This window comes from Cynocephalus volans, chromosome 6 (assembly GCF_027409185.1).
Source record: "Cynocephalus volans isolate mCynVol1 chromosome 6, mCynVol1.pri, whole genome shotgun sequence".
Classification (NCBI taxonomy): domain Eukaryota; kingdom Metazoa; phylum Chordata; class Mammalia; order Dermoptera; family Cynocephalidae; genus Cynocephalus; species Cynocephalus volans.
The window spans coordinates 162,449,106-162,476,022 of NC_084465.1; the positions used below are offsets into that span (position 1 = coordinate 162,449,106).

At 44.4% G+C, this 26,917-nt stretch overlaps 1 long non-coding RNA gene across 1 annotated transcript; it reads left to right on the plus strand.

Annotated features, from left to right (window-relative positions):
• Positions 1–719: 719 nt before the first annotated feature.
• On the plus strand, positions 720–25,478 carry LOC134379618 (uncharacterized). The gene is made up of 3 exons (XR_010023813.1): positions 720–1,174; positions 22,852–22,996; positions 25,403–25,478. It is a non-coding gene; the product is annotated as an uncharacterized LOC134379618 (long non-coding RNA).
• Positions 25,479–26,917: the final 1,439 nt, after the last annotated feature.

Sequence of the window (26,917 nt, forward strand, 5' to 3'; positions counted from 1 at the left end):
CGGAACAAAACGCGCGCGGAGGGCGGGTGAGCCAGGACCGGGGGCGGCGGGGCAGGCACGGCGGGCGACGGCGGACACAGGAGCGCGTGCCCGCCCCGGACAACCGCGGCCCGGCCCGCAGGGGGCGATAAGCGAGCGCCGCCCGCCGGACAATGCGCCGCCGGGTCCGCGCCGCCGCGCTCACCTCAGCCCCCGGCCGCCCGTGCCCCTCACAGCCCACGTCCGCCCCTTACGGGCTCACCTGCCGGCCACCGAGGCCGCCGTCCGCGAAACCGCGAGGGCTCCGCCGTCGCTCCCTCGCCTCCCCGCGTCCGCTCCCGCGCCGCCGCCGCCGCCCGCTGCTCTCCGAAGCCACTCTGCACTCGCACCGTTCAACGAACTCCAACTGCCGCACAGCCGGGCGCCCGGCGCCGACGCTCGCACCGCGCAGGCGCGGCGGGGCGGGGCGCGGCGCGGCGGGGCGGGGCGCGGCGCGGCGGGGCGGGGCGCGGCGCGGCGGGGCGGGGCGCGGCGCGGCGGGGCGGGGCGCGGCGCGGCGGGGCGGGGCGCGGCGCGGCGGGGCGGGGCGCGGCGCGGCGGGGCGGGGCGCGGCGCGGCGGGGCGGGGCGCGGCGCGGCGGGGCGGGGCGCGGCGCGGCGGGGCGGGGCGCGGCGCGGCGGGGCGGGGCGCGGCGCGGCGGGGCGGGGCGCGGCGCGGCGCCGCTCACCAGCCGGGCGAAGGCTGTTCGCTGGTCTCACGCGCGCGCGGGGAAGTGGCGGAGTCCGTGCGCGGAGCCCAGGAGCCTGTGGAAGCGCAGCTTGTCCCGGAAGGCAGGCGGTCTGGGAAGGGATTCGTTTCCGCGCAATAAGAGTACTTTCTAGAGAAGACCGGCCCCTTTTGTCCTGGGACGTAAGCAGCGAGGCGACCTGACTCGTGCACGCAGCGAGGATTGATGCAGCTGCATCACCTGTCTCCGCCGTGCGCGGGACAGGTGAGTTCTGAGCCACCCAGAACACCGCGGCTCGGCTCAGCCCCAGTGCTCCGGTTCAGGGCTACAGGATGCGAGTCCTTTAACGAAACGGATTTGCTTCTCGTGACGCCCTTGAAGAGACGCCTTCCTCCACCGCTGCACTGCAGAGACGTGGGCGCCGCCACCCCCACCCCACCTGCGCCTCCTCCAGGAAGCCTTGCTCAGGTTAGCCGAAACCGCAGAGCCTCAGCTACAAACATCTGCCATTACACAGGTTGTGTGGGGACGCGATGTGGCTTCTGCAAGGCCAGAAACCTCCTTTTCCAGCCCCCACTGCAAATAGAAGAACTCGCTGAGGTCTCCTCCAGGGTTAGGAGCTAGAAATTACCGCAATCGCAGGAGATTTGATTTGATTTTAGCTTCAGTTAAGATGCCTTTTGAGTTTTTGTCGGTCGTTTGCAAGATGAGAGGGAAAGGGAGCGTCAACTACAGTTTTTAGTCCTGCAGAGTCGTGTGCGAGCCTTAGAGACTGAATCTCGGTCTGAATCCAGCGGTCTTATCCCTTCCCCCTTTCTCCCCCCTTCCTTTCCCCACGTGGTGCACACCAGTGTTTTGCAGGGCTGCCGCGTCCCACATGGTGCACACCAGTCTTTGCAAGGCTGCCGCGTCCCACGTGGTGCACACCAGTGTTCGCAGAGCTGCCGCGTCCCACGTGGTGCACACCAGTGTTTTGCAGGGCTGCCGCGTCCCACATGGTGCACACCAGTCTTTGCAAGGCTGCCGCGTCCCACATGGGCATACCAGTGTTCGCAGGGCTGCCGCGTCCCACGTGGTGCACACCAGTGTTTGCAGGGCTGCCGCGTCCCACATGGTGCACACCAGTGTTTGCAAGGCTGCCGCGTCCCACATGGGCATACCTGTCTTTGCAAGGCTGCCGCGTCACCTCAGCCTCCTTCTCTGTAGGTTGCTGGAACACCCCACAGCCATGGCCCCTCACCCCAGGTAGCTGCCCTGCATCTGGCCCAGTGCTCTCCCCACAAGGCCACGAAGCCTGGCAGCAGTGAGTGCAAAATGCTCTCTGTACTTGAGTAGGGGGAGTAGAAAGGGAGAATACAGGAAGCAAAAAGAAAAGTAAAAAACCATCCTGCCACGTAGTTAAAATAACACTTTTCCAATCACATCATTTTAAATGACTTCCTTCCTCTTTTTCCGTACCTATGCACACGCTTGGGCCTAGATCTCCTTTAGAAATCTTCCCTAACTGCTGCGTTGCTGGAAATAGTTGATTATCTGAATTTTCATTTTGCGGTTAACATTTGTCACATTTTTTATTAACTTAAAAAAAAAAGTTGGTGTCTTGTCTTCCTAACAAATTGTGTGTCCCTTAAGTCTAGAGCCGTGTCCAACTTTTTTTATTCCTTCTCTAAACCTAAATAATGCTGGGCATAGAAAGTAGCTTAGTAAAAAGTTTATCAAATGGTCTGTTTTATTGAATGTTTAAACTACTAGGCAAGTGTATGTTCTTTGAAATAATTCAGACAATATAAATGTGTATAAATTAGTCACCAATCCTTTCTTCTTTATCCCTGGCAATGTTCCATACTTTGAGATAGACTTTTTGTGATATTAAGATGGCCACTACAGTCTTCTTTTATTTATTTATTTATTTATCATTTTTATTTTTTGCATGTATTCAGAGTTTCTATTTCTTTTTCTTTTTTTTTAAATTTTTATTGAATCAAAATTGATTATACATATTTTGGGGGTTCAACATTGAGATATGTTGATCAAATCAATATTGCTAGCATATATATTGTTACAAATCGTCATTATTCTTTATGCCCCTTGTTGAGAGCAATCCTCCTATAGGGAACGGCTTGAGAGCCTTAGGAGTGACTCCCCTTGTTCAGCTAGGCCACAGAGGGATCCCGTATGTGTGGCATGGCTCCGTGGAATTTCCTGTTTGTTCACCTTTGGTTACTTGACAAGGCTTCCCAGAATTAGAAGGCCTCACCTTTTGGCTTACTATGGCTTTGGGAAATTCCAAGGGCCCTGGAGTTTCTCAAAGAACATGTTAATAACACATCAAAATTAATTGGTTTATTTAAAAGGCATTGTCAGTACTAAAGGTGTTTTTGATGCATGTTCCCGGTATGGGTTGGCTTGATTTAATTTTGTTGTTGATCTTTCCCGTTAGTGATGTGTGCATTGATCCATTATAGCTGTGATCATGCTCTTGTATGTGTGGAACCAAGTTTGTGTTAAAAATTCTATCCACGTCCCCTGGGGAGGCAGTGGGTCTGAGTGCAGTAGCGTTTACAACTAACTGATCACAACCAGTTACTGATTTCTTTGTTCCCACTGCTTCACTTGACTCACCAAGTACATATCATTCCAGGAGTGAAATGACACAGTGTATTTCAACAAACATAAGAAGAGTAATTTAACTTTTCACTTTGTCTTCTGTGCTGTTCCCGGAGTCTATTGGCAGGGAAATAAAAGGTTTTGTTATAGAGATAAATAAGTAAAATAGTACAAAAATATAAACAAGTTTTGATAATAACAGGTTTGTTTTAGATTAGTTTATAATTTAGAATCATTTAACAGTAATAGAGATTTATTGTTATATTTTATTATATAGAATCATGATATAAGTAATATGGTTTTAGTTGGTTAAGAACTAGCATAGTTGATATAAACATAAACATTATTAAATTGTTAAACATAAGTAAGATTAATAGAATGTAAATTTACATATAAATCAAAAAGGTTAGGATTTATGATTCAAACCAAAAGTCTGACGTCTTTAAGCCAAGCATGCTGCTATTATATGGTTTCTTGGCCACAAGCCACAGGCTTTGGAGTGAACTATTGATGCATGAGTAGGTGTTTTTGTCACAGAGTGAGTGCTTTAGAACATTTTGACCTTTCCTTTTCAATAGAAACAAAATAAAAATGTTTTGATTAAAAGATAAATCATTATGTAAAAGATTAAGTAAAAACATATAAATAAAACAAGATTCATGTGGTCGTTGTCCACACTTGCACTAGACACTTGTAGTCCGCCTTTCTCTTTTTTCCTCACTGACTCCACGCCACCTATTCAGGTCCAAAGAATCCTGCGGAGCTGGACTCCAGCAGCCCCTTGTCCAATCTCTTCCCATCCCCCTCTCCCTCCCCCCTACCCCCTCTAATTACCCCAGATTTCTTCTCTCCTTCTGAAAGAATAATGGTTACTCTGTTGATTTGTTGCCTAGATGATCTGTCCAATGCTGAGAGGTGTGATCAGGTCCCCCAATATTATCATACAGCAGATGCTTCTGTCATTCTGAAATGGGCTTTGTGGAGAGAGACATCCTCTTCTTTTCTTTATCTCTGCTGGTGACTCTCCTTGTGTCAATGCATTCCGGTGGCTGGTAGACCATCTGCATGATGGTTGTAGCATCTAGCCGCTTTCACAGCAGCCATGGTTATTGTAGTGGCTGTGGTGGGCCACCCACGTGGAGGTGATGTTTTTGGCATGCTCCTTGGTGCTGGCGGTGTGCGTGATTGTCGGGAGTGCCTGGTCCCCAGCGCCATACTTCCGGGTCCCCAGGTGGGCCCCGAGGCACGGGCATGGTGTGCCTGGTTGTGGGATGGGGTCCAGTCCCCTTCTCCATACCCCAGGTCCCTGGGTGGACCCCAAGGCACTGGCACAGTGTGCCTGGTAGTAGGAGGGGGGTCTGGTCCCCAGCTCCATACCCTGGGTCCCTGGGCAGGCCCGTAAGCACTGGCACAGTGTGCCTGGTTATAGGAGGGGGGTCCGGTCCCCTTGTCCATGCCTCAGATCCCCAGGCAGGCCCTGAGGAGCTGGCCCGTTGTGCCTGGTTGTGGGAGGGGGGGGTCCAGTCCTCTTCTCCATGCCTTGGGTCCCTAGGCAGGCCTCGAGGCACTGGCACAGTGCCTCGTTGTGGGAGGTGAGTCCGGTCCCTGGATCCGTACCTTGGGTCCCCGGGCAGGCCCTGAGGCACTGGCATACTGTGCATGGTTGTGGGATGGGGGTCCAGTCCTCTTCTCTGTGCCTCGGGTACCCAGGTGGGCCCTGAAGTGCTGGCGCAGTGTGCCTGATTGTGGGAGAGGGGGTCCAGTCCCTGGATTCATGCCCTGTGCTCCTGGGCAGGGCCCCGAGGTGCTGGCACGGTGTGCCTGGTTGTGGGAGCGAGGTCCAGTCCCTGGCTCCATCCCTTGGGTCCTCAGGCAAGCCCCCGAGGCACTGGCGTGGTGTGCCTGGTTGTGAGTGGGGGGTTAGGTCCTCTTCTCCATGTCTCATGTCTCTGGGCAGGTCCCAAAGTGCTGGTGGTGTGCCTGGGCCAAAACTAATTTTCTGTCCTTTGCTTACTTCTAACACAGGGGAACTTCCTGTGGGAACCAGTACTTGAGCTGTGTTGTCGAGCTAAATTGCTGCTCTGCTGCTGTTTCCCTAGGGGAGGCTTTTTGTATAGCTCAGAGTTTAATGTTTGACCTTATAGGTACTTCCAGCTCTCCAGAGACTTGGTGCACCTGGGTTGTGTAGAAACTCTGATCTTGGCCTGAGGTTTTTCATCAAACTGCACCCCATGCAATTCTGCATTCCCGACCAGTCTCTTCTGAGGGGTCCTGTGCTGATTGCGGGGGCGGATTGGCTATCCTTGCTGTGTCCCAGTGTCCTCCTGGTGGGCCCATCTCCCCCACCACCCATGCTCCAAACACTTCCCATGCGGCAGGCCATACACCGATCCCTTTCGATGACTCACCGGCCTCTGAATGGCTCCCCTTTTTCAGCTGTTCTGACTCATCACTCCTCTTGCGTGGGTCCATGGGAACCCTATTAGTGGTCTTGCTGTCCTAGGGGCCACCAAGGCCCTCTTATCCCCTGTCGCCTCCAAGCAACTCCATCCGAAGTGCACAGCTGCAGCTTCTGCCAGCTCCTGCTCCATGCACTCAGCAACTCCAGCCTTAAAGCAGCCACAGCCGAAAACACTTCAAGCAGTTTTTTCTTATTCTCATTGTGGCTTCTCCCCCTTCATGAACTCCGTAGTTCTCTCCTCCTCTTCCCCTGAGCTCCAGCAGCCCCAGCTTGGCTGTTACATTTTTGTAGTTGTAAATTGGTTGATTTGTGGGAGAGAGTGACGCTGGGGACCGTCTATTCCGCCATCTTGACCAAAACTCTCCAGTCATCTTTTGACTAATGTTAGCATGGTATATCTTTTTTGGTCCTTTTACTTTTAACCAATTTGTCTCTTTATATTTAAAGATAATTCATGTGTTTCTTAGGTCTTGCTTTGTTTTGTTTTGGTTTTTTTTTCCCAATCTGACAATCTCTGACTTTTCATTGGAGTGTTTAAACCATTTATTTTAGAGGATTCATAAAGCAAATATACTTCACAGGGCCTGGTTTTCCAAAGCTTTGCAGTTTCAAATATTGACCTTGCAAAGGACAAGAAATTTTCCTCAGGCTATAGAGTCTCTGGTGCAAGATAAAGATTTGTAACACAGCAAGGTTTCTGGCTCAAGGACAGACTAGTTATTGATTGATATGTAAAGTTACTGGGAAGCTGCTGGAGGGAGAAGGAATGTTTGCTAAGCTCAAGCTTTCGTTGGTGGATCACTGAATTGTCTAGGGAATGTCATCTGACTTGTTTTTACTGAATGTTACCAGCTTCTGTTGTTAAACTGTAACCCCACCTGTGTCTCTTCCTGTAACTTCCTGGGCTGGAGAATAAATGCAGGAAGAGAACCCCAATTCGTGGTTAATTTCCTGAGGAAGGAATGCCTCTTGCTGGAGGGTTCCAGGGGAGATTAACCACTTTGGGGCTTCTCACTGCTCAGAAGAGATGGGCTTTGAGTAATCCTTTTTGGCTCCATCACCCAGGGGAAGAGGGGTGACAAATCCTTGGGGGGCAAAGCAACAATTTATATTTAATGTGATTATCAATATGGTTGTGTTTAAGTCTGTCATCTTGCTATTTGCTTTCTATTTGTATATTCAGTGTTACCCTTTTTTCTTTTCTTGCCTTTTTTGGGGATTAATTTCATGTTTTTTATGATTCTATTTTATCATCTTTTTGGATTTTAGCTATAAATCCTTGTTTTGTTATTTTACTAGTTGTTATAGGGTTTATAATATACATCTTTAATTTATCATAGTCCACCTTCAGATGATGTTATGTAAGTTCACTGACGGTATAAGAAGCTTAAATAGTACACTTCTGTCTGCCCCTTTCCACCTGCCTAGCCTTTATGGTTTTGTTGCCATACATTCACTTTTATATGTGTTATGAAACCTGTACTACATTGGTATTAGCCATGCTTGAACAATTCTATTTTTAAGAAATTTAAATAGTAAGAGTATTATCTTATACATTTACCAATGTATTTACCATTTCTGGTGCAGGTTATATCTTTCTGTCTGGTGCCGTTTTCGTTCTGCCTGGAAGACTATGTTTAACATTTCTTATAGTATATATGTAAGTGGAGTCCCTGAAGGAAAGAAATTGGGGGAAAGAGCAGAAATAGTATTTAAAGAAATGATTTCTAAACATTTTCCAAATTTGATAAGACTGTAAACCCACAGATCAAAGAACCTTTATGAGCCCCTAGCACAAGGAACATGAAGATCACTTAACATTGTCCTACCATCCACTGATGCTCTTTTTGTGTTTTTCTTTCTAATTCTTTCTCTCTCATTCATTTTGAGTAGCTCCTATTGCTGTGTCTTGCAGTTTACTAACCTTTTCTTCTGCAATACATAATTGGCATCAGTCTACTCTGGTGTATTTTTTTATCACAGACACCTAGTTTTCATATTTTGAAGTTCAATCTGTTCTTTTAAAATCTTTCATGTGTTTAGTTAAGTTTTTGAACTTCCAGGATATTGTGAAAGCAATTGTTTAAATATCTTTATCTGCTAATTCTAGCACCTGTGTCAGTTCTGGGTGCCAACTGGTTGACCTTTCCTCTTCATTTTGGAGCTTTTTTCCTTGCTGGAGGTAATAATGAAATGGAGAATCATATATATTTCTGGGGCTGAAAGTGTGGGCATGCCATGCCCTACCTTCTACAGAGGATTAGGTTTCGGTCCTTATCTGGGGGCAGTAGTAATCCTTTAAGGGTTTCAAGCAAGCTCAGATTTTCAGAAAAATCACTCTGGCTTCAATGTGGAAAGTAGCTTGGCTGGGGTTTCAGGACAGGAGGGGTAGACAAGTTAGGAAGCTACTGTAGATTTCTGAAAGAGGGACAGACATGGTTTGGACCAGAATGGGAGCAGATGGAGAGAGGTGGGCTGACCTAGGGCACAAGATGGAGGGTGGTTCTTGCCCTTCCTGTGTGCACCCTGTCACATCAGTCACCAAGTTCAGGTAAACCCCTTCCTACGGGGAATATTAGTTTCGCAGAGAAATATATTTCTTACTGGTATGTTCATAAGTATCATTTTTTCTTAGAATTTCGAACACTGCATATAGAACCTCTGAAAGGGAACCTATTTATTAACTTGTACCCAGGAAGGACTCCAGTTAGTCTCTTCTGATGTTTGCCCAAGAATTCCCCTAAAACCTTCAGTAATGAAAAACCTCATTTCAAAGGCCTAGTTTAATATTTCTTGAACTTGAGTGTGCATAGAATCACTTTATGAGCTTGTTCAAACACAGATATCTGGTCCCAGTCCCCAGAGTTTCTGATCACTAAGTCTGGAGTGGAGCCTGAGATTCCAACCTCTATGAAGGTGGCAGGTGATGCTGATGTTGCTGGCCCAGGGACCACAGTGTGAGAACCACTAGTTAATTTGAGGCAGCATAGCCAGGAGGTGAACTTTCTGGACTTGACACAAGACTCTGCCCCTTTGTAGAGATGTGAATTAGGCAAGTTGCTCAGCTCCCTGTGAATGAGCAATGTTGGTAAAGCTTTAGGACAGATGCAGAACGAGGGTATAAAAGCTTTTAAGAATAGGAAAATAAGTTTTATGTGCCTAGAATATGCTACAATTCTCAGTGTACAGAGGGACTGACAATGCTTTCAATTCATTCTTGGAGAAAACTAGTCAAAATTCAATGTGATATCATGATGGAAATCTCCAACCAACAGCCTCGGAGAGGACCCAAGCTCTGCTCCATCTCCATCTCCTCAGTTTGGGTAATTTCCCAGTAGGACTGAGCATTAGGTGAGGGGACACTGCCTCTCCCATACTGCCTGGATTCCCATGACCTTGCCTGCCCCTACCCAGGGAGTCACACCTAGAGAGAAGCAGTTGATCAGGAGGCAGAGAGCTGACTCACTCACATGGTGTGCTGTGGGCAAGCTTTGCCAAGTGGCACGAGCCACAGGGTTTCTGAAACAGCAAGACTGCCTGTGCTGGCTGCTGGCCCACCTTGAGACAGTTGCTGTGGCAAGAGGAGGCATGGAAAGAAAATGTCCATAGAATACCCCATCTTCCAAGTTTTAGATTTCCCCAGACTCCTTAGCAGTAGCAATGCATGGCTCATCTACAGCTTCCATTTCTGAAATTTCCATGGATATACAAATGCTCTTTAACTGGGACCTGTGTATGGGAATCACATAGTTTTCCAGAGTAACCCAAGGGACTGGGCAGGGAGGGAGAGAAAATGAAACCACCCATCAGTCAGCCTGCCCAGCCCTCAGATCTGGTCCTGAGGGTGGGTCCCGTGTTAGACAGGCAAACCATTTTCCCATGTCCTCTTTGGAAAGTGAGAGCCAGAGATTAGCAGTCTTTCCTACATTTTTTTTAAAACCATATTATCAGCTGTTATATAAAGTATCTCTAAGTTGGGATAATTCATAACAGAAACGTAAAACATATTTAAACTCTTTAATATATGATTGAAGATCTTGAATCAAGCTTTAAAACTAAAGAAACTTTGAAATAAGGTCCAAGTCGGAACATTTGGTGACGGATCTTAATTAGGAAAGTAGGAGAGGGCGAGGCTGGGGCAATCAGGACCAAATGATTTTGCCACTAGGAGCGGTAAATCCACAGGACACAAATGAACAATGACTTGCGTAGGTGGCCACTTGAGTATGACACAGGAAAGGTTAATTGTTCTCGTTCACTCAGTTCTGCTTCTCATACAAGGCTGACAAATGCTCTCATGTAATTTTCTCCTTATCATAGTGTTTTTTTTTTTTTCTTTCTTGCATTTCCCAGCCATTGCAATGTGGTCAAAGCAACTTTTTCCTTCCTATCTTAGTTTTCAAAGTGTATTGATTTTTAATTTCCTGGAGCCAATTTTCTATGCAGCAGTATTTTATTCACCATGAGAAGTAATGCTGAGTTTAAACTCTTATAGACTTGTTTCTCCAGGGAAAACAGAAGCTAGAGAGAAAATTACGTTTGATGAGATTCATATGCCAATCAGGGGTATGAATGCAGAAATGCTGTTTTCTTATCCGGAACAGTCACTGAAAGTCCATTTATGAAAAGATATCTGGTGAATTTCTGTTCCCTTTTTGGAGAGAGGCTATTATCCAAGGAACCAAACCAAGTGGGAATTTACTGTTGTGTTGTAAGCCTGATGTAAGAGACGAGAGAAGAGACAACATATAAAATTTTTCCTTTGTACATATAAACACATATATTTTAAAATTGATACATTAGTGGATTATATCATAATGTTGCTTTTTAAAAACTTTCTTTTTGGTTTTTGCTTGTCTTTTCCCCTATCCCTTCCCAAACTCCCTCTCTGCCTCCAGCACAAGTAGCTCATGGTAACAGTATGGTACTTCATAAGGTTCACGGGAAAATGAAATTAAAAGGTAGTACAAATCTTTCCATGAACTTTTTGAGGAGCCCTCATGTGGCCTGTACTTTTCACTGTACACAGGCTTACCTGCACATATGTGCACAGATGTAGAGGATTTTCTTCATTGTTTTAAAAATGGGATAATAAAATAGATGCTTTTCTGCATGTGGTTTTACTTACTCCACAATTGCTCATGGAACTCTCCCAAAGTCATCAATGTGGCTCTAATTATTCTTTTTGATGGCTGTGTAACAGGCTGTGGTATGGACGAAACAGAATTTATTCAGCCATTCCTCCATCAGTAGGCATTTATTTGAGTTCCAGCTTTTTGCTACTGGGAACAATGCTGCAATAAATGCTCCTGTCCTCGTGTTTTCATTTTGATGGGGTAGGTGAAGGTAGAAGTCAAAGTTTTAGTCTTGGTTTAAACACCTCTTCACTCACCTTTACGTGCTGTGAGGCTGGAAAGGTAAAAACATACTCACGGAGCCCTCACAGCTGAGAAGGGGCATGGGCTCAGTTTAAGGAGGGGACGTGGCCTTTGGCGGAGCCTCTTCTGACACCTCCTGCTTCCTGCCTGGAATGCAGCTGTCACCGAAAGTGGCAGCTTCGAGAGGCAGAAGAAGGAGCCTCGTGTCTACAATTTTGCTTTATTTCAACAAGTATTTCTTGAGCGTCTGGTTTGCTCTGCTGAAGGTATGGATATAAAACAGGGAGCCGTGGTCCCTGGCTTCATGAAATGTATAAATGCTCTGTAGGAACAGCACGAGGTGGTCTGCGGCCACGACGCAGGAACAGCTAACGTGGTCTGGGGGAGTTGTGATCACAGAACCCCTGGAGAGGGCTACAGAAAGAGCCCTGTGGTGGAGAGAGACCGCCTGTTTCTTGGAACAGACAAAAGGCCAGCGTGGCCAAAGCCCAGCTCTGCAGACGCAGGAGGGGTCAGGCTGGGTTTGGCCTTGTCGTCTTTCAAGGATTTTGCACCCGGCTGTTGGTGAGGAAGGGGATGGGGGTTTCTGGAGGCAAAAGCATGAGAGAACCCTGTGAGCATCAGGTGGGGGGTGACAGTGGCTTAGACCAGCGAGCTAGAACTGGATTTAGAGGAGAGTTGATAGTTTTGAGATGTAGCTCTTCCCCACTGTGAAGATTATTATAAAACAATGTTGCAATAAAAATCACTTTATTTTTTAGATGTCTGCTCTTTTTTTTTTTTTTTTTTTTAACTGTAGAAGTGACCCTCTGGACCAAAATCAGCACCTGTTCAATTGTTGCCACCAAATTCAGACTGCTGTCCCCCACTGCTGTGTGGAGAACAGTCGCAGGCAGCAGCGAGGGTCACCTCCAAGACCCTCATCAGTGCTGAGGGCGTGTGCTCAGACTTTGACATATTCCCAGTCCAGTGAGTGGAAAATAAGGTTTCATTGTCATTCGCATTTCTTTTATCACTGCTGTGGTTGATTTTTTTGTAGTGTTACAATGTCACAAAACACTTATTTCCCTTGAGGAGTTCATAGTTTCCTAAAATGAAATGCAGGATTGAATAAAATGCAAGAAGAATGGATTTAGAACTCCACCTTTTAAAAACACACATTGCACCAGGCACATGATGACTCACTGCTCTCTGTAGAGTGTGCACCTGAAATATGTTTAAATTTACTATCCACAGTGACATAGTGATGACATCAAATAGGGCCTATGAGGAAAATGCCTTCATTGCTGTGGCTACTAATTTCCTCATAGAATTGCAGCCAGGATTAGATAAAAGGCTATGTATAGGGGCCCTAGCACAACACCCGCACTTTTAGAAAAGTCTCTACCAAAAGCTCCTTGCTTCTTTCCTGCTATTTGTTCTCCAGATATATCCATGGATATTTACAAACCAATGAGCATGTAGTTTCAATAAACCAAAGGAAACAATTGTAGCATTAGGTTTTTAACAACTGGCATTCATCAGTAAAAGCAAGGTGAAATAACAGATGTGAGAAGTAATTTTTATATGAATACTTCAGTATGAGTTCAGCTTATCTTTTCAGTTCAGCTGGTCTATAGAGATGACAAAAAGAGACAATTAACCTTGAAAATACTGCAAATGTGAATAATACCATCCACCATACATGGATACTTACTAGGTGCTGGGCACTGCACGATGCCTGAACACTGTTCCCCTTCTCAAGTTAATTCTGAGGTGGGCCTGTGAATTAACAATGCAGAAACCAGTACAAACACCCAGATAAGCCAATGCTCTGACACCTTGTACAGACCTGGTTCCCTCCACTGACCACTGTCACTCGTGGTGACTTGAAGTACCAAGTGGTCAATATCAGGCCAAAGTGTGTGCACATACACACACATGCACACACACGCACACACACGCACACACACCCCAACTAATAGCAGCTAATAGAAATGAGAAAGCTTTCTGAGAAATCAATTTGCTTCTCTCAAGAAAAGTGCTTCTATTCCTTTGCAGTTTTACAGAAAATTTATTGCTCCCCATACACCATTCTTCAAGCATTTAACTTAATACTGATCAGATCGAGTGGGATTCCGATGTAGGAAATTAACAGGAACTTGGGGCCCGTAAGGACTGTTTGTGCACAGTGAGTCCTGAAGCTCGGAGTCAAATGTTTCAGGAAGTGCTTCAGCCTCTGTGCCCCTGGCCACTCGAGAGGCACCACCCAGGAGAGTCATGTCTTTTGTCACACTGAAGCTGCTGGCCTATTGATATCACCAGGGCCTGCTGGCTTCCAGAGCCAAGAGAATTGATTAGGTTACAGATAAGCTAGTCAGGAAACATCCTGTATGAAGCAATTGTCCCTTGTGGTCTCTTCCTCTTTAAAGTGCCCTTTAAATTAATGAGAAAACAGGCAGGCTGCTGTGTTCACCCACACATGAGGAACAGGGTGACACTTCCAAATGTTTACCATTTTTTCAGTGATGGGCATGTGCTCTTTAGTGATCTTGGAGACACTTACTGGGCCTGGAGTTACTGAACTATTTTATCATGTGCTCTGGGGACCTAGTTATTGCCCCAAACCTGAGTTTTCAATGGCAAAATGGAGCATACAATTAAAGAATCATTTCTGGCCAGCTCCCAATGTCATACCATCGAATAGGAGGATTGCTTGTCAAGAGTTTATGTCCTCTTGGTTCCATGTGGTGCATATGGCAGGACATCAACCACACAAGGAGATTCAAAGCAGTAAAATAGGAAGGAAGGCACTTCGAAAAGTACGTGGTAAAATACAATTGAAAGATAACATGAGTCTTCCATGAACTTCTTGAAGTGCCCGTAGTAGCTGCAGTGAAAGCAAAGGGGAGGACAGCATTCTAACCCGGAGAGTTAACCTCTGTCTGTGAGCAGGGGAAATGGATGAGTCTGGAGTCGTTCAATGCCCTTTTACATAAAACCCTCCTGCTGTCAGGAACCAACACCTGATGGGACGGGCTAACCAGTTAGGGACAGGTCAGTTGGGGTACTGAAAAAGAAACCTCCCACGTGGGTTATGACACACAGGAGGTAAATCTTTCCCAGGTACTTTAATAATTCAATCTTTTATTCCAGATTAAGGTATCAGTTTCATTTGGCTTATCAATTCTGTGTAAAGGGTTAGAAATTGTCGTTTGATTTTTAGAATAGGGATTTTAGGTAAATGCATGTATGAGGCAACAGTCTCCGGTCAGGGGGCCAAAGCCCACAGTTAGTGTGGCAACAGCCCGTTTAATCAATTCTAATTAAATATATGTTAATTCTCATTTGATTTTTAGAGTAGGGTTTTTAGGTTAATGCACATATGGGGCAAAAGTCCTCTGTTAAGAGACGGCAGTCTACAGATAGCGTGGCAACAGCCCGTCTAATCAACTCTAATCACTGTTCAAGTGTGGGACTGTATACATTAATGATTTTAGAGCTAACAGGTGATTGTCATGCCAATCCTGTTAAGAGGTTTTAAGAATTGCTGAAGGAAAAGATGTGAAAAAATATTTGCTAGGGGCAAGCTGTCTGTTGGTGGAAACTTTAGAGACAATTATACTTAGATTTAATCATGACAATGTAACTTTGCTTAAATCATTTGAGGAGAGGTTGTATTTTAGATAACGATCACAGTCTGACCCACTTAGCTTTTCACAAATTGTACTTTGGAAGGTCACGTTAATTTTACTGATGTTACTAGTTTCCATTGTTTAAGCTATACTTAGCCATAGATAACTTATGTCACACTGCCCGTGTCTTTGTGTCCTTTTGAAATGATTGAATCTACTGATTTTTCTTGTGAAACTTCCTTGTCTTTACAATAAAAAGCAGAAGCTAACTTTGAATCAGGGCTGTACCCAGTTTTCTCCTTACAGAGGAGTTGCTGAGGCGCGGTCCGTTCGGGCTTCTCGTCGCATTCATGGTGCTTCGAGTAATCCTTTTTTGCATTTCCGTTACACAAAGAGAAGTGTAACAATTCTGGAGGAAAAGGTGAATAAAAAGATAAATACATAAAACATAAAATTTAAGTCATTTTTCAAATTTGCTTTTTCCATTATTATGTTAGTTTAGGAGAGGTGGCGTTTGGGGATGTATGGCTTATATGGCCAGCCCTGTACACATTATTATAAGCACTCAAAAGTCCACACGTGCCAGTCAATGCCCTTCCTTCCCGTGGTTCTCTGAGGGGCCCAGAACTCACACCAGGGCCGCTGGCGTGGTCACAGCTTTCCTGCAACCTCTTCGGGAATTACCTTCAGAATGTGTGTGATGGCCAGAATTCACCAAAATGAATTTGAATCTTAGAGACAGTTAAGTATCTCTTGGTATCAAACCTAATTAAGAAGAATAGTCATAAACAACAATAAAAATTTTAAAAAGAAAGAAATTGAGAAAATTTTATTATAGACCCATACGCATTAAAAAGTTTATGTAAAAATATTATAAATAACTCGATGCCATATACTCAACCACCTCAATGAAATGGACGAATTTCCTGAAAGTCACAAACTGTCAAAGCTCAAGCAAGAACAAATACAAACCTGATTAGATCCATATTTATTAAGGAAATTAACAACTTCAGTTAAAACCTTCCAATAAAGAAAATTCCAGGGCCAGATTGCTTTGCTAGGGAATTCTACCAAGCATTGGAGGAAGAAACAACACCAATTCTACACAAACTCTTCCAGAAAACAGAAGAGATGGAACATTCCCCAATTAATTTTATGGGGCCAGCATTACTTTGGGCCTCTCCTTAATCCCATTACCTTAGATTATCTGGTCCTGGGTTGGACTGTCAGTGTTTTTTACAGTCCCCTGATGACACTAATGTGCTACCAGGTTGGAAACCACTGGCATAGGCCCAGGTCAGGATGTAACATGCTATGACTTCCATGGAAAGAGTCTTGTAATATATATTAAAAACCTCTGAACAGTTCTTGTTTCTTAACCCAATTTTTAGGAATTTAACATAAAAAAAAATTGGAAAGAAACATTGAAATGTAAGTACAGGAGGTTTTTCCCCATATTCTTTATAATCATAGCAATTTGATAGAAACCAAAATTTTCTTCAGTAGTAGGAGTGTAGTTCAAAAATTTCATGGGATGATTCGTATTATCTTTAATTCTACTTTCCCATAAACTTTTGAAGTATGCTTGTACATTGTTTTAGTAACTTATGGTATATCCTTTAAAGTGATCATTAAAATTTGTATTTAGTGATAAAGGTTTTTATGATATATTTCTTAGTGAAAAGCAAGTGACTAACCAGAATAGAAAATTGGATTGTGTATTTTAGAGGGTGGTGAGGTTACATTAAAATGGAGAAAGGTCTGGGTGTATATATACCAATGTATTCAGTTATGTTTGGGGGAGGAATTTTTTTGAGTGTATTTAAATTTAATTTAATAAGTTTGCTTCTTTGTATTTACTGACTTTTTGGGTAAAGTGATCGTGTATTTTTATGCAATTAAACTATTTATGTAACAGCAAAGATAATCACTATGGCAACAGTGTGTGGAAACCAGTTTAAGTGATCCAGGTCAGAGACGATGACAGCAGTGAGATGGAAAGAAAAGGCCATATTTAAAAGACACTAAGAAGGTGTACTTTTTTTTTTTTTTTTTTTTTTGGCTTCACCACTGAATTTTATCAAACATTTATTTATTTTTAATTTATTTTTTATTAACATATTCATTGCTACAAGTCATACTTATTCTTTTTACCCCTTATCCAATCCCCTCTCCCCTTTCCACATGTCCCCTTCCCCTCCCCACTGTAATAACCATAGATTTGTTCCCTCCATCTGATAGATTAACTGTTCCTTGGTTGGTTGGTTTGTTGTCTAGATGACCTGTCGAGTACTGAGAGAGGTGTGATCAAGTCCTTCCCTATTATCATAAATCAGATGCTTCTATTACTCTGGAGTGTGCTTTGTGGAGAGACAGGACCTCTTCTTTATTTTATTTATTTATTTTTTTGGTCTCTACTGGTGCCTCTCCTCGTGTCAATGTAGTTGAGAGTCTGGCGTGCCATCTTCATGGAAAAGACATGAAGAAGGTGTACTTAAATGGATCTGACTATCCCCAGGTGAACATAAACTGGAATTTATTATCTGTTAGATTTTTTTTTTAATAGAAGAAGAGATAAAAAAATATTTAACCTCATCTGACTCCAAGGGTTTAAAAAGTATACACAGAAATGCTTATCATTCTTTAACAATCAAATCCTAAGAAACTTAAAGATGTAATATGTCTGAATTTTTTGTCTTGGACCTTTTAATTAAATATATATATATTATAAATATATATATGTAATATATATATAATTATTATATATTATAAATATAAATATATATATATAGTCTTGAGGCTGGGTAATCAAATTGAAGTAAAGCAAATAGAATGATGTTTTCATCCGTGACTTATAAACTGGGTGTGCATTTGGTTGCATGTGAGGAAGCTGGTGCATGTCATACCACATTTGCAAGTGAGAAGCCACAGCAGATCTTCAGTAACTATGTTTTACTGTCAGAATCTAGCAGAACGTTTAACGTGTGTGACTCGTTTAATGAGTGTGAGGTCCATTGAAAGAACACTTCCACCTGGTGAGCGCTAGGGGAGCTGGCACAGCAACTTAGCAGTGGAGGCTGAATACATCTCCAGGTGAAAGAAGAATCGTGGGACAAGGCCAGCTGTAGGTCAAGCCCTGTGCATGGGCCTAATTTCTTGTGATTATGTTCCTGGTGACTATATATTTGGCTTGTGTATGGAAGGAGCTGGTCTGTGGAGAGATCTCAGGGGCTACCTAATAATGAGGGGAACAGGTGGGCTTCCAGGGGTCCCAACCCAACTTCAACCAGAATAGCTTTTCTTTCACTGCTGTGATGTGTTTTGTATCAAAGGTCCACATTAAATTTTGTTGGGAAAAAGAAAGAAAAAGATTTCATCAATAGAAAACAAAAATCCTAAATCAAAAATTAAAAAAAGAGTTTGAAACCACTTGTGTAGTAGAGGAAGCTTGTGTTTTGAGAGGGCGCCGAATCCTAACCACTAGACCACCAGGGACGCTTGTTTTGAATCTGAAATCTAGGACTAACCATAAGATTTAAAACTTTGAGCAAGTGCAACAGCTTTGAGGTGCAGTTTCTGTACAGCCAGCACATGACACACAGCTGCTGTGACAGTGAAACAAACTATCAATGTGTGTAAAATTCCTGTCACCATGTACAGTGGAAAAGATCTGCACTAGTTAGGGTTCAGGCAGAGTTGCTGTGACAATGAGACTCTAAATCTCAGTGGTTTGGTCGCGTCTCCGTCTCATGGCACAGCAGAGTGGAGCATCTCGCAGGTGTCCTGGGTCTTGCTGCTTCTGCGGCCCCTCAGGCCCTCATCTGCAAGGTCATGGGTGGCTCTTCAGTACCTCGTCCACACGGACCACAGGAAGAGAAGAAAATGTGTTCCTCAGTGAGGAACATGTCGTGTAAGGTATGAAAGAATTGCCCCATCATCTCTGCTCCGACTCAGTCCCAGGCCACCCCCTACAAGGGAGGTGGCAAACGTGGTCTCTGGTCAGGAGACTGTGCCCGGCAAATGCTCTGCTGGGAGGACAATTCTATTCCTAAAGGGAAGAAAAGAGAATAGGAACAGGCTCTGATTTTTACAACTCATCTTTCTACCTTCCCCAAAACATTTCGTATGGACACCTCAGAGTTCTTTTTAACATTTGATGGGACAAGTAAAATCAAACTATAAAACACCAAAATAGAATCAATATCATTTTTCTATACCAGCAGTATCCAATTACAAATGTATAGAAAATAAGACACCATTTACCATAGACTCCAAAACATAAAGCGCTGAGGTGCCATCCTAGTAAGAACACAGACGGCCTTCTCATGGGGAAGGTTCAAGCTCACATTGCTGTTATGAGCCAGGGGACCTCAGGAAGCTGACTAGTACCTCTGAGCCTCAGTTTTCTCATCAGTAAGATGGGGACACTTACGTTTCTTTTTTAGGGCTCTTATTTGGATAAAATGTGATAAAATATGAAGCACTTAGCATCTAGCAAAGCACTTACTGAAGAGCAGCCCAGTCATATTTGTGAACATGTGATTCAGTATTAAAGTTCTCAGGGAATAGATATTTATGAGGAAGATTACTTGGGTTTTCCTTGCAAAATGTTAAACATTTTCTTTGTCACCCAAATAAACTGAAAGTTCCATAAATGTTGCTCAACCAGTCACTGCTCATGCAAGATGGCCCAGGTCTGTGCAAATATTTCTGAGTCAGCAAATCTTCACCAGGAGCACCAGAGCCCAAAACGCTGAGAATGATTTGGCCATCAGCCTCCTGTTGCTTTCTTGAGGAGGCTCCACTGCAGAGTCGGGCAGATCACTGCGATTAGCTTTTGAGGAGGAGATGTTCATTTTATCCCTCTCCCTTTTCTCTCTTCAAATGAATAAATTTCACAAACTGTAAAAAGTTACTGTGGGAGCAGTTCCCTTCATAAAAGTGGAGGCAGCCATCACATAAGCATCACTTAGAAATATGCTGAGAACAACATGATAAAAAGGTTAATTACAAGTGTCAACCTCAAAGGTTTCCAGGTATAAGACTGATAAACAAGAACACTCAATTTTATTTTCCTATGCCAGCAATAAACAACTAGAAAATAAAACCGCACCGTGAAGATGAACTACCTAGGCATTATCTAGTAAGAAAGTAAAAGGTGTTTATGGGGAAAAAATTTAACTATTAAAGGACATGAAAAAAGACTTGACTAAATGGAAAATTAGACCATATTTATGGATGGGAAGACTTAATGTATTGTCAAGCTGATTTTTCTAATGTTTAATATGACTACCATAAAAATCCTAGCAGAGTATTTTGGGAAACAAAAAAAAATAGATTCTTAAAATTTCTTTGGAGGAATAAATATCCTGCACTTTGAACAAAGAGCAGAGGGGGTGGGGTAAGAAACCCATCTTACCCCATGTTTAGACATATTACAAAGCCATAGTAATTAAAAACCAAACCCACATCAGGAGACAGCAGCATGGTACCAGGAAAAGGTCCTGCAAAGAAACCAGTGGATCAGAATTAAGAGCCTGGAAACAGATCTAAGAGTCCGCAGGTGCCTTTTACATATGATGTGACATTACACATTCACAAAAAAAGGTAGCTTATTTAGTGAACATTGATGGCAAAACTGGTTTCCTAAGTTGAGAAAATTAGAAAAATGTTTTTCAGTGAAGAATATGAGTCAGTGAGGATTGTGGGTTTCACTGACGATGACGGGGCCAGTGAGGATCATGGAGGTCACTGAGGATCATGGAGGTCACTGAGGATCATGGGACAAATGAGGATCATGGAGGTCACTGAGGATCATGGGACAAATGAGGACGATGGAGTCAGTGAGGATCACAGGAGCAGTGAAGGTCATGGGGTTTCTGAGGATTTGGGGGTGATGAGGATAGGACCAGTGAAGACTACGGGGCCAATGTGGAGCGTGGGCTAAATGAGGATAGTGGGACCAAGGGGGATCCATGAGATCATCCCCCTGAGACTTCTGGCGTCCTGTCCATCTTCAAGCAGCAGCGGTGGGTTATCTTGGGATATCTTGGGCTGCACTAACTACTGGAGATGATTTTCCAGTTAGGAGTACAGATTTTCTTTTTTTATTGATTAGTATGTGATCGTCATATAATGAACATGTGGCACATTTTCTGTTGCACTTTCAGTCAGCATTTCCCTGCCTAGTTTTTAAGATTCCAACTTTTAAAACAGTGACTCTATGGTGTGCAGCTGTGTGGGGGTGGGATTATGATGTGGTTCTCAGCTGTTCATGTGTCATTTATGAATAACCTTTAATGCATCTGTCCTCGGGCCATTACTGACAACTATGCTTAAGTAAAGGCTTTAACTTAGAGAGGTGAGTGTGACACAGTGACACAGGAAATACAAATGTGTTTGACAGTGAACATCTCTCAAAGCAGGCCAGATCTAACCAAGTCAAGCATGTGGAGTGAAAATGACTTGTCTTTCTGTCTGCTCTAAATCATGTGCCCGCAGAGGAAAATGAGTAGGAGCTGTTGGGTGATGACCCCTGCTCCAAGCAAAGCCTGTTATGCGAAGCTGGACTTCTACAAAAAATCCAGAAATGAGGGGTGCTTTCATATTTTAAGTAGCATTCGTCGGATACCAGTTCCCCAAAGAATTCATTGAAATTCCAAGTCCTTCTCCAGTCAAAACATAATTTGACTGTCAAAAATTCATCTCAGGCTACCGATGCTACAGGGCAGGACAGTCTGGCAGTGAGAATGGGGCCTCCGCAGACACTGTGAAGCCGGCTGCTCCCCTGAAAGATGACAGCACAGCCAGCAAGCCTCCTGGTTTGTGCCCCTCCCTGTGGCTGGGCAGAGAGATGCAGGGCTCGTTGGGGGTCGTGCTGCTTCAGTCTTGGCTATACTGCAGTGACTCAGGGAGTCGGTGAGGGACTAAGAGATTGACTGCCTGAGTGAATGAAGGATCACATGGCACTGAGGAATCACAGGCTGTGGAAACTGTAAGAGCAGGGCTGCAAGTTTCCCGTCCCTAACTAATCCTCTGAACACTTCAAGTCAGCTAGGGTGGTTACTGACGGCACCCCACAAAGACCCATGGCAGGGCAGCAGGGGCAGCTGTAAGACTGAGGAGGAGGAGGGATAGAAATTGAGGGGGAAGAGGGCAGAGGGACCCTGCCCTTGACCTGGAATTTTCACCCACCTGGTCTTGGTCTTCTCACAGCAGCTGTAGAGCCACCCCATGTCCTCTGGTCTGGACACGCTTCTATACTGAGACAGAACAGAAGAGACAAGAGTGGCCACAAAGCAGCCAGTTTTTCCTGATCAGTGGCTAACTTTGCATCCTTCCCATATCACTGTGCCTATGGCTGTGCACAGGCCTGGACAGAAGCTACAGCATGCTGGCCCTGCTGTTTCCCAGCTCCAGTCTTGGCAAATAGGTGGGCCTGCATTGCTAAAGAAAAAGTTATTCATTCATCACTTGCCAGAGCACAGTAAGACAGGCTTTAACCACTGCAACAGGTGTAGGGACCACTGCAACAGGGCTTTGCAGTGGAAAAGACACTGGGCTCAACTCCAAATACAACAGGAAGTGGGGAATCTATAGCAGAAGAGCAGGGTGCGGGTAGGGGTTGGTGGATGGAAAACTACTAAGAGGAAGCATCAGGAGTGAGGGGGATTCTGGCTAAGCCAACTGAACAGGATTCTTGCTGTTGGCAGACCAGGGTGATCGGACATCACCTGGGGGATGGTGGAGGAGGAGGAAGAACCTGATCAGATATCGAGGGTGATCAGACATTTAGGGTGGGGGATCCGGCAAAGCCAATTTAGCCGTATTCTTGCTAAAGTTGGACAACACAGAGATGAACATGGAAGTTCAAAAGTCAGGCCTCGTTGGAAAAGAGTCCAGGGGATCCTGAGCAGAGTCCAGTCCAGGAGAGAACCTTTGTTAGTGTTTTCTCCCAGGCAAAGTGAGTGGGGGAAGTAGACGATCTCAAAGACTCGTGTTCTGCAAATGCCATTATCCTCTCCTTGTCCCTTAAGCTTTCCTAGTGCATGTTTTGTTTCCTCAACTGGAATGTCGCTTTTTCAGGGCAAGGATTGTGACATCCCAGGTCACTCTACAGCTACAAAGAGGCACTTGTGGACACTCGTCACTTGTTGGGATGCGTCATGGCTTCTGATCACTCCAGGTGCTGCAGTGATGGGAACGCCTCAGACAGTGTTTCTGCTTCCAGGTGAGTAAACGACTGGGAAGGAGAACTCAGCGGGCGTGAGGGGCAGCAGCGGTCTGAAGGACGCCAGCCTGAGGCCCGGGCCAGAGGGCGAGCTGGTCTGAATTCTCCGCTGCTCCCGGGCTGGTTAGTTTGGACCCTGGAGGAATGTGTGTTATCCGTGCGGCTCCTGCTTCAGTTGTCCACCTGCCTCTCTGGAGGGGTCAGTGATACACAGAAGTAGCGAGGACGACATACGGACGCGTGGATTCCCCTGTAATGGGCCACGGTGCCAGCCCGTGGCCTTGGTCTCCAGAGGCCCCTGGCAGAGTCCCTTCAGATGCTGCAGCTCCTGCCCTGGTGTGGGGGCCCTGAGCTCAGGGTGGGCCAGATGTCCCAGCAGCCACAGCTAATGTTGGGGCAGTGATTGGCCAAAAAAGACCCTGCTCCCTTGTCCTTGGGAAATGGCTCTTAGAGGTCACACAGTTGCTCAGAGTGTCCCCAGGTGCCACTCACTGCCCTGCGCATGTGGCTTCCCTCCCTTCCCCGCCTCACTCCCATCTCCCTCGGGCACTTCCTGGTTATCCCAGTTCCTGTGTGAGTCAGCTTTGGGAGCTCAAACCAAGACCCCAGCCTAGATTCAAAATTGTCACAGTTTTGGTCTCTGAAATGTGTTAAAACAGATCTGAGACACCATGAAATTATATTACGTTTGTAGATCTACTCCGTGGGCAAAAAAATAGAACCGTCACGTTGATAAGCCTCCTCCTCAGCTCCTGCTCACCGTGAACCTTCCTCTTTCCAGCTTCCTAATTTCTCTGTCTGTGTCTATCCCATCGTGTTGAATATATTTCCTAGGCCTTTTCCATTCTTTCTGGAATAAGACAGAATATGAGAGGTAGGAACATTTTGTTGCTGGTTTGCATGAGCAAAATATCAAAGGGAAACAAAGGTTTCACTCTGTTTTTGGAGGGTTCTGTTTTTCATTAGTTTTGAAAAATAACCTCCTTTTAAAAAAATCACTTGATGTACTTTTTCCTTTTTCACCAATGCTTGGCCAACAATTAAGTTATAACATGTGTAAAGAATCAGAAACAAGCTTTCTTAAAGTCCAAGAAGTGAAAATGCATGAATAAATGTGTAGGGAGCTGAATCTATACATCAGAAAGGGTGGGAAGATGCTGGCTTCACCAGTAAAGCTCAATTTCCTAGGCTCATACACCCAGGAGGATGGCAGGTGGGGGTGAGGTTGGTGATACCCCTAGGGAGGAGGGAAAATTCTAGACTGCCTAATGTCAGAGGCTTGTCAAAACCTCCTGGGATTGCCTGACAGAAATCATTGAGATTGTTACCTCTAAATTGACCTTGGATGATGTATTTATTCAAGCAGAGGAGAAACTGTGCCGCTACAAAACACCTGTCTGTGGTTGTGGTTCTCAAACCTGAGACACATGAGAACCCTTTAAATGGCTTGTTTGGCACAGATCACTGGGTTCTGACCCAGAGGTTCTGACTCAGCAGGTGTGGGGTGGGTTGGATCATTTGCATTCCAAGGTGATGCTGATGCTGCTGGTCTGAGGAACACACCTTGAGAACCACTAGCCTGGTGTGTCCCTGTGCAAGACACAATAACTCTGCTGCATAGAACATGTGCCCTCTCCCTGCATGAGCTTCCAGCCTCCTGACATCAGCAGATGGGTGGCTCAGGGGGGACAGTTCTTCCTGCTGTGCTTCTAACACAACCCTTCTGTACCCAATGCAAGCCAACCAAAAAAGCAGTTAAAACAAAACAAAACAAAACAAAAAACTAAAGCAAGGTTTACAAAGAGGAGAATACAACTGTGAAGACTGTTAAACCAGACCAAATGTTAGTGAAGAAGTCTGCTTTCTAGAGTAAAAACATCATCAATTAACAAAAGTTATTTTTGCTTCTATTGCCTCTGCTTTTGGTGTCATATCCAAAAAATCATTGCCAAGACCAATGTCAAGGAGCTTTTCCCTATGTTTTCTTCTAGGAGTTTATCTTGTTTCAGGTCTTACATTTAAGTCTTTAATCCATTTTGAGTTAATTTTGTATATGTTGTAAGATAGAGGTCCAATTTCATTCTTTTACATGGGAAGATACAGTTTTTCCAACACCATTTGTTGAAGAAACTATCCTTTTTCCATTGTGTGTTCTTAGCCCCTTCATTGAAGATTAGTTGACAGTATATGTGTGAGTTTATTTCTGGGCTCTTGATTCTGTTCCATTGGTCTATGTGTCTGTTTATATGCCAGTACCATGCCGTTTTGATTACGATAGCTTTGCAATATAGTTGGAAATCAGGTAGGTGATGCCTCCAGTTTTGTTTTTCTTTCTTAAGATTGCTTTTGCTATTTTTGGTCTTTTTTGGTTCCACATTAATGTTAGAAATTTTTTTTTCATTGCAGCATTATTCACAATAGCCAAGATATGAAATCAACCCAAGTGTCTTGTTGACAGGTAAATAAATAAAGACAATGTGGCATATGTGTACAATGGAATATTATTGAGCCATAAAAAAGAAGGAATCCTGCCATTTGCAGCATCATGGAAGAACCTGGAGAATATTATGCTAAGTGAAACAAGCCCGACATAGAAAGAGAAATACTGTAAGATCTCACTTATATGTAGAATCTTAAAGTTGAATTCATAGAAGCAGAGAGTAGAATGGTGCTCGCTAGGGGATGGGGGAGGGGAAATGGGGAGACGTTGGTCAACTTTAGTTATAAGACGAATAAGTTCTAGGAATCTGATGTAGAGCATGGTGACTGTAGTTAACAATACTGTTCTGTACACTTGAAATCTGCTAAGAGAGTAGATCTAGAGTGTCCTCACCACAGCCACACACACACACACACACACACACACACACACACACACACACACACGTGACTACGTGAGGTGATGGATGTGCTGATTTAACTGTGGTGATCATTTCATAACGTAAGTGTATATAAAATCATCACATTGTACACTTTAAATATATGTAATTTATATCTATTATTCCTCAATAAAACTGGAAAACAAATAAACAGACAAACAAAAAACAAAACAAAAGAAATCAAAGAACTTATCATGGCCCATGTCAAGCAGTGGTAAAGGCAAAAATCGGCCTTTCCTTGGGGTGAGTAATAACATCGCAGGATATGAAGAAACACCTAGAATAGCAAAATGCAGCAGCTTCTCCCAGGGGCTTCAGGACACCGCAGAGTCTGTGGTAGACTATGGAGAGTCGGACCACATCCTGCACGGAGCAGGGGAAGATTCTCCTTGTATGGACTGAAGGCTTGTCTGCACCATGTCTGTCCTTGAAAGAGTATTCTAAATTTCCCCTTGATTTGAATGATCTGTGGTATACATTTCCCAGCAAAAACAAGACAGCCTAGTGAGCAAACAAATGCCTTGCATTATTCCTGGAATGTCCCTAGAATCTGAGAACGCTGGTGGCCCATCCAGGCAGGGACTCTGGTTGCCCTTCCCTCATGCTCTGTTTCACCAGTGTCAGTCTTCCCCAGAAGCACATGCAGCGTCCCCCTGAACTCCGCCGTGGGAGGTTGTGGGTTCTGATTGCACAGAGCCCCTTGGGAATGCTGAGTGGGAGGAGGGGCAGGCTTGGGAATCCATGAAGATCAGATGGAGAAACTGGGCCACGTGGGAAGGAGTGTCACGTGGTGACAAAAACTTGAATTTTGAAACTTGATTCTGTGCAAATACTTATACTTAAAAAAAGATCATCGAAACAATTGTTTTAATAAAAAAAAAAAAAGAGATCCCACTAGTGTGACAAAACTTCAATGATGGCAAAGACCTTAAAGTATATTTGAGAAACAATGAAAAGATCTCACTCAAAAGATAAAGCCTTTGAAAAAGAAATAGCTAGAAGTTCAGGGTTTCAAAACTGAGGTTATCTGTCCTCCTGGATA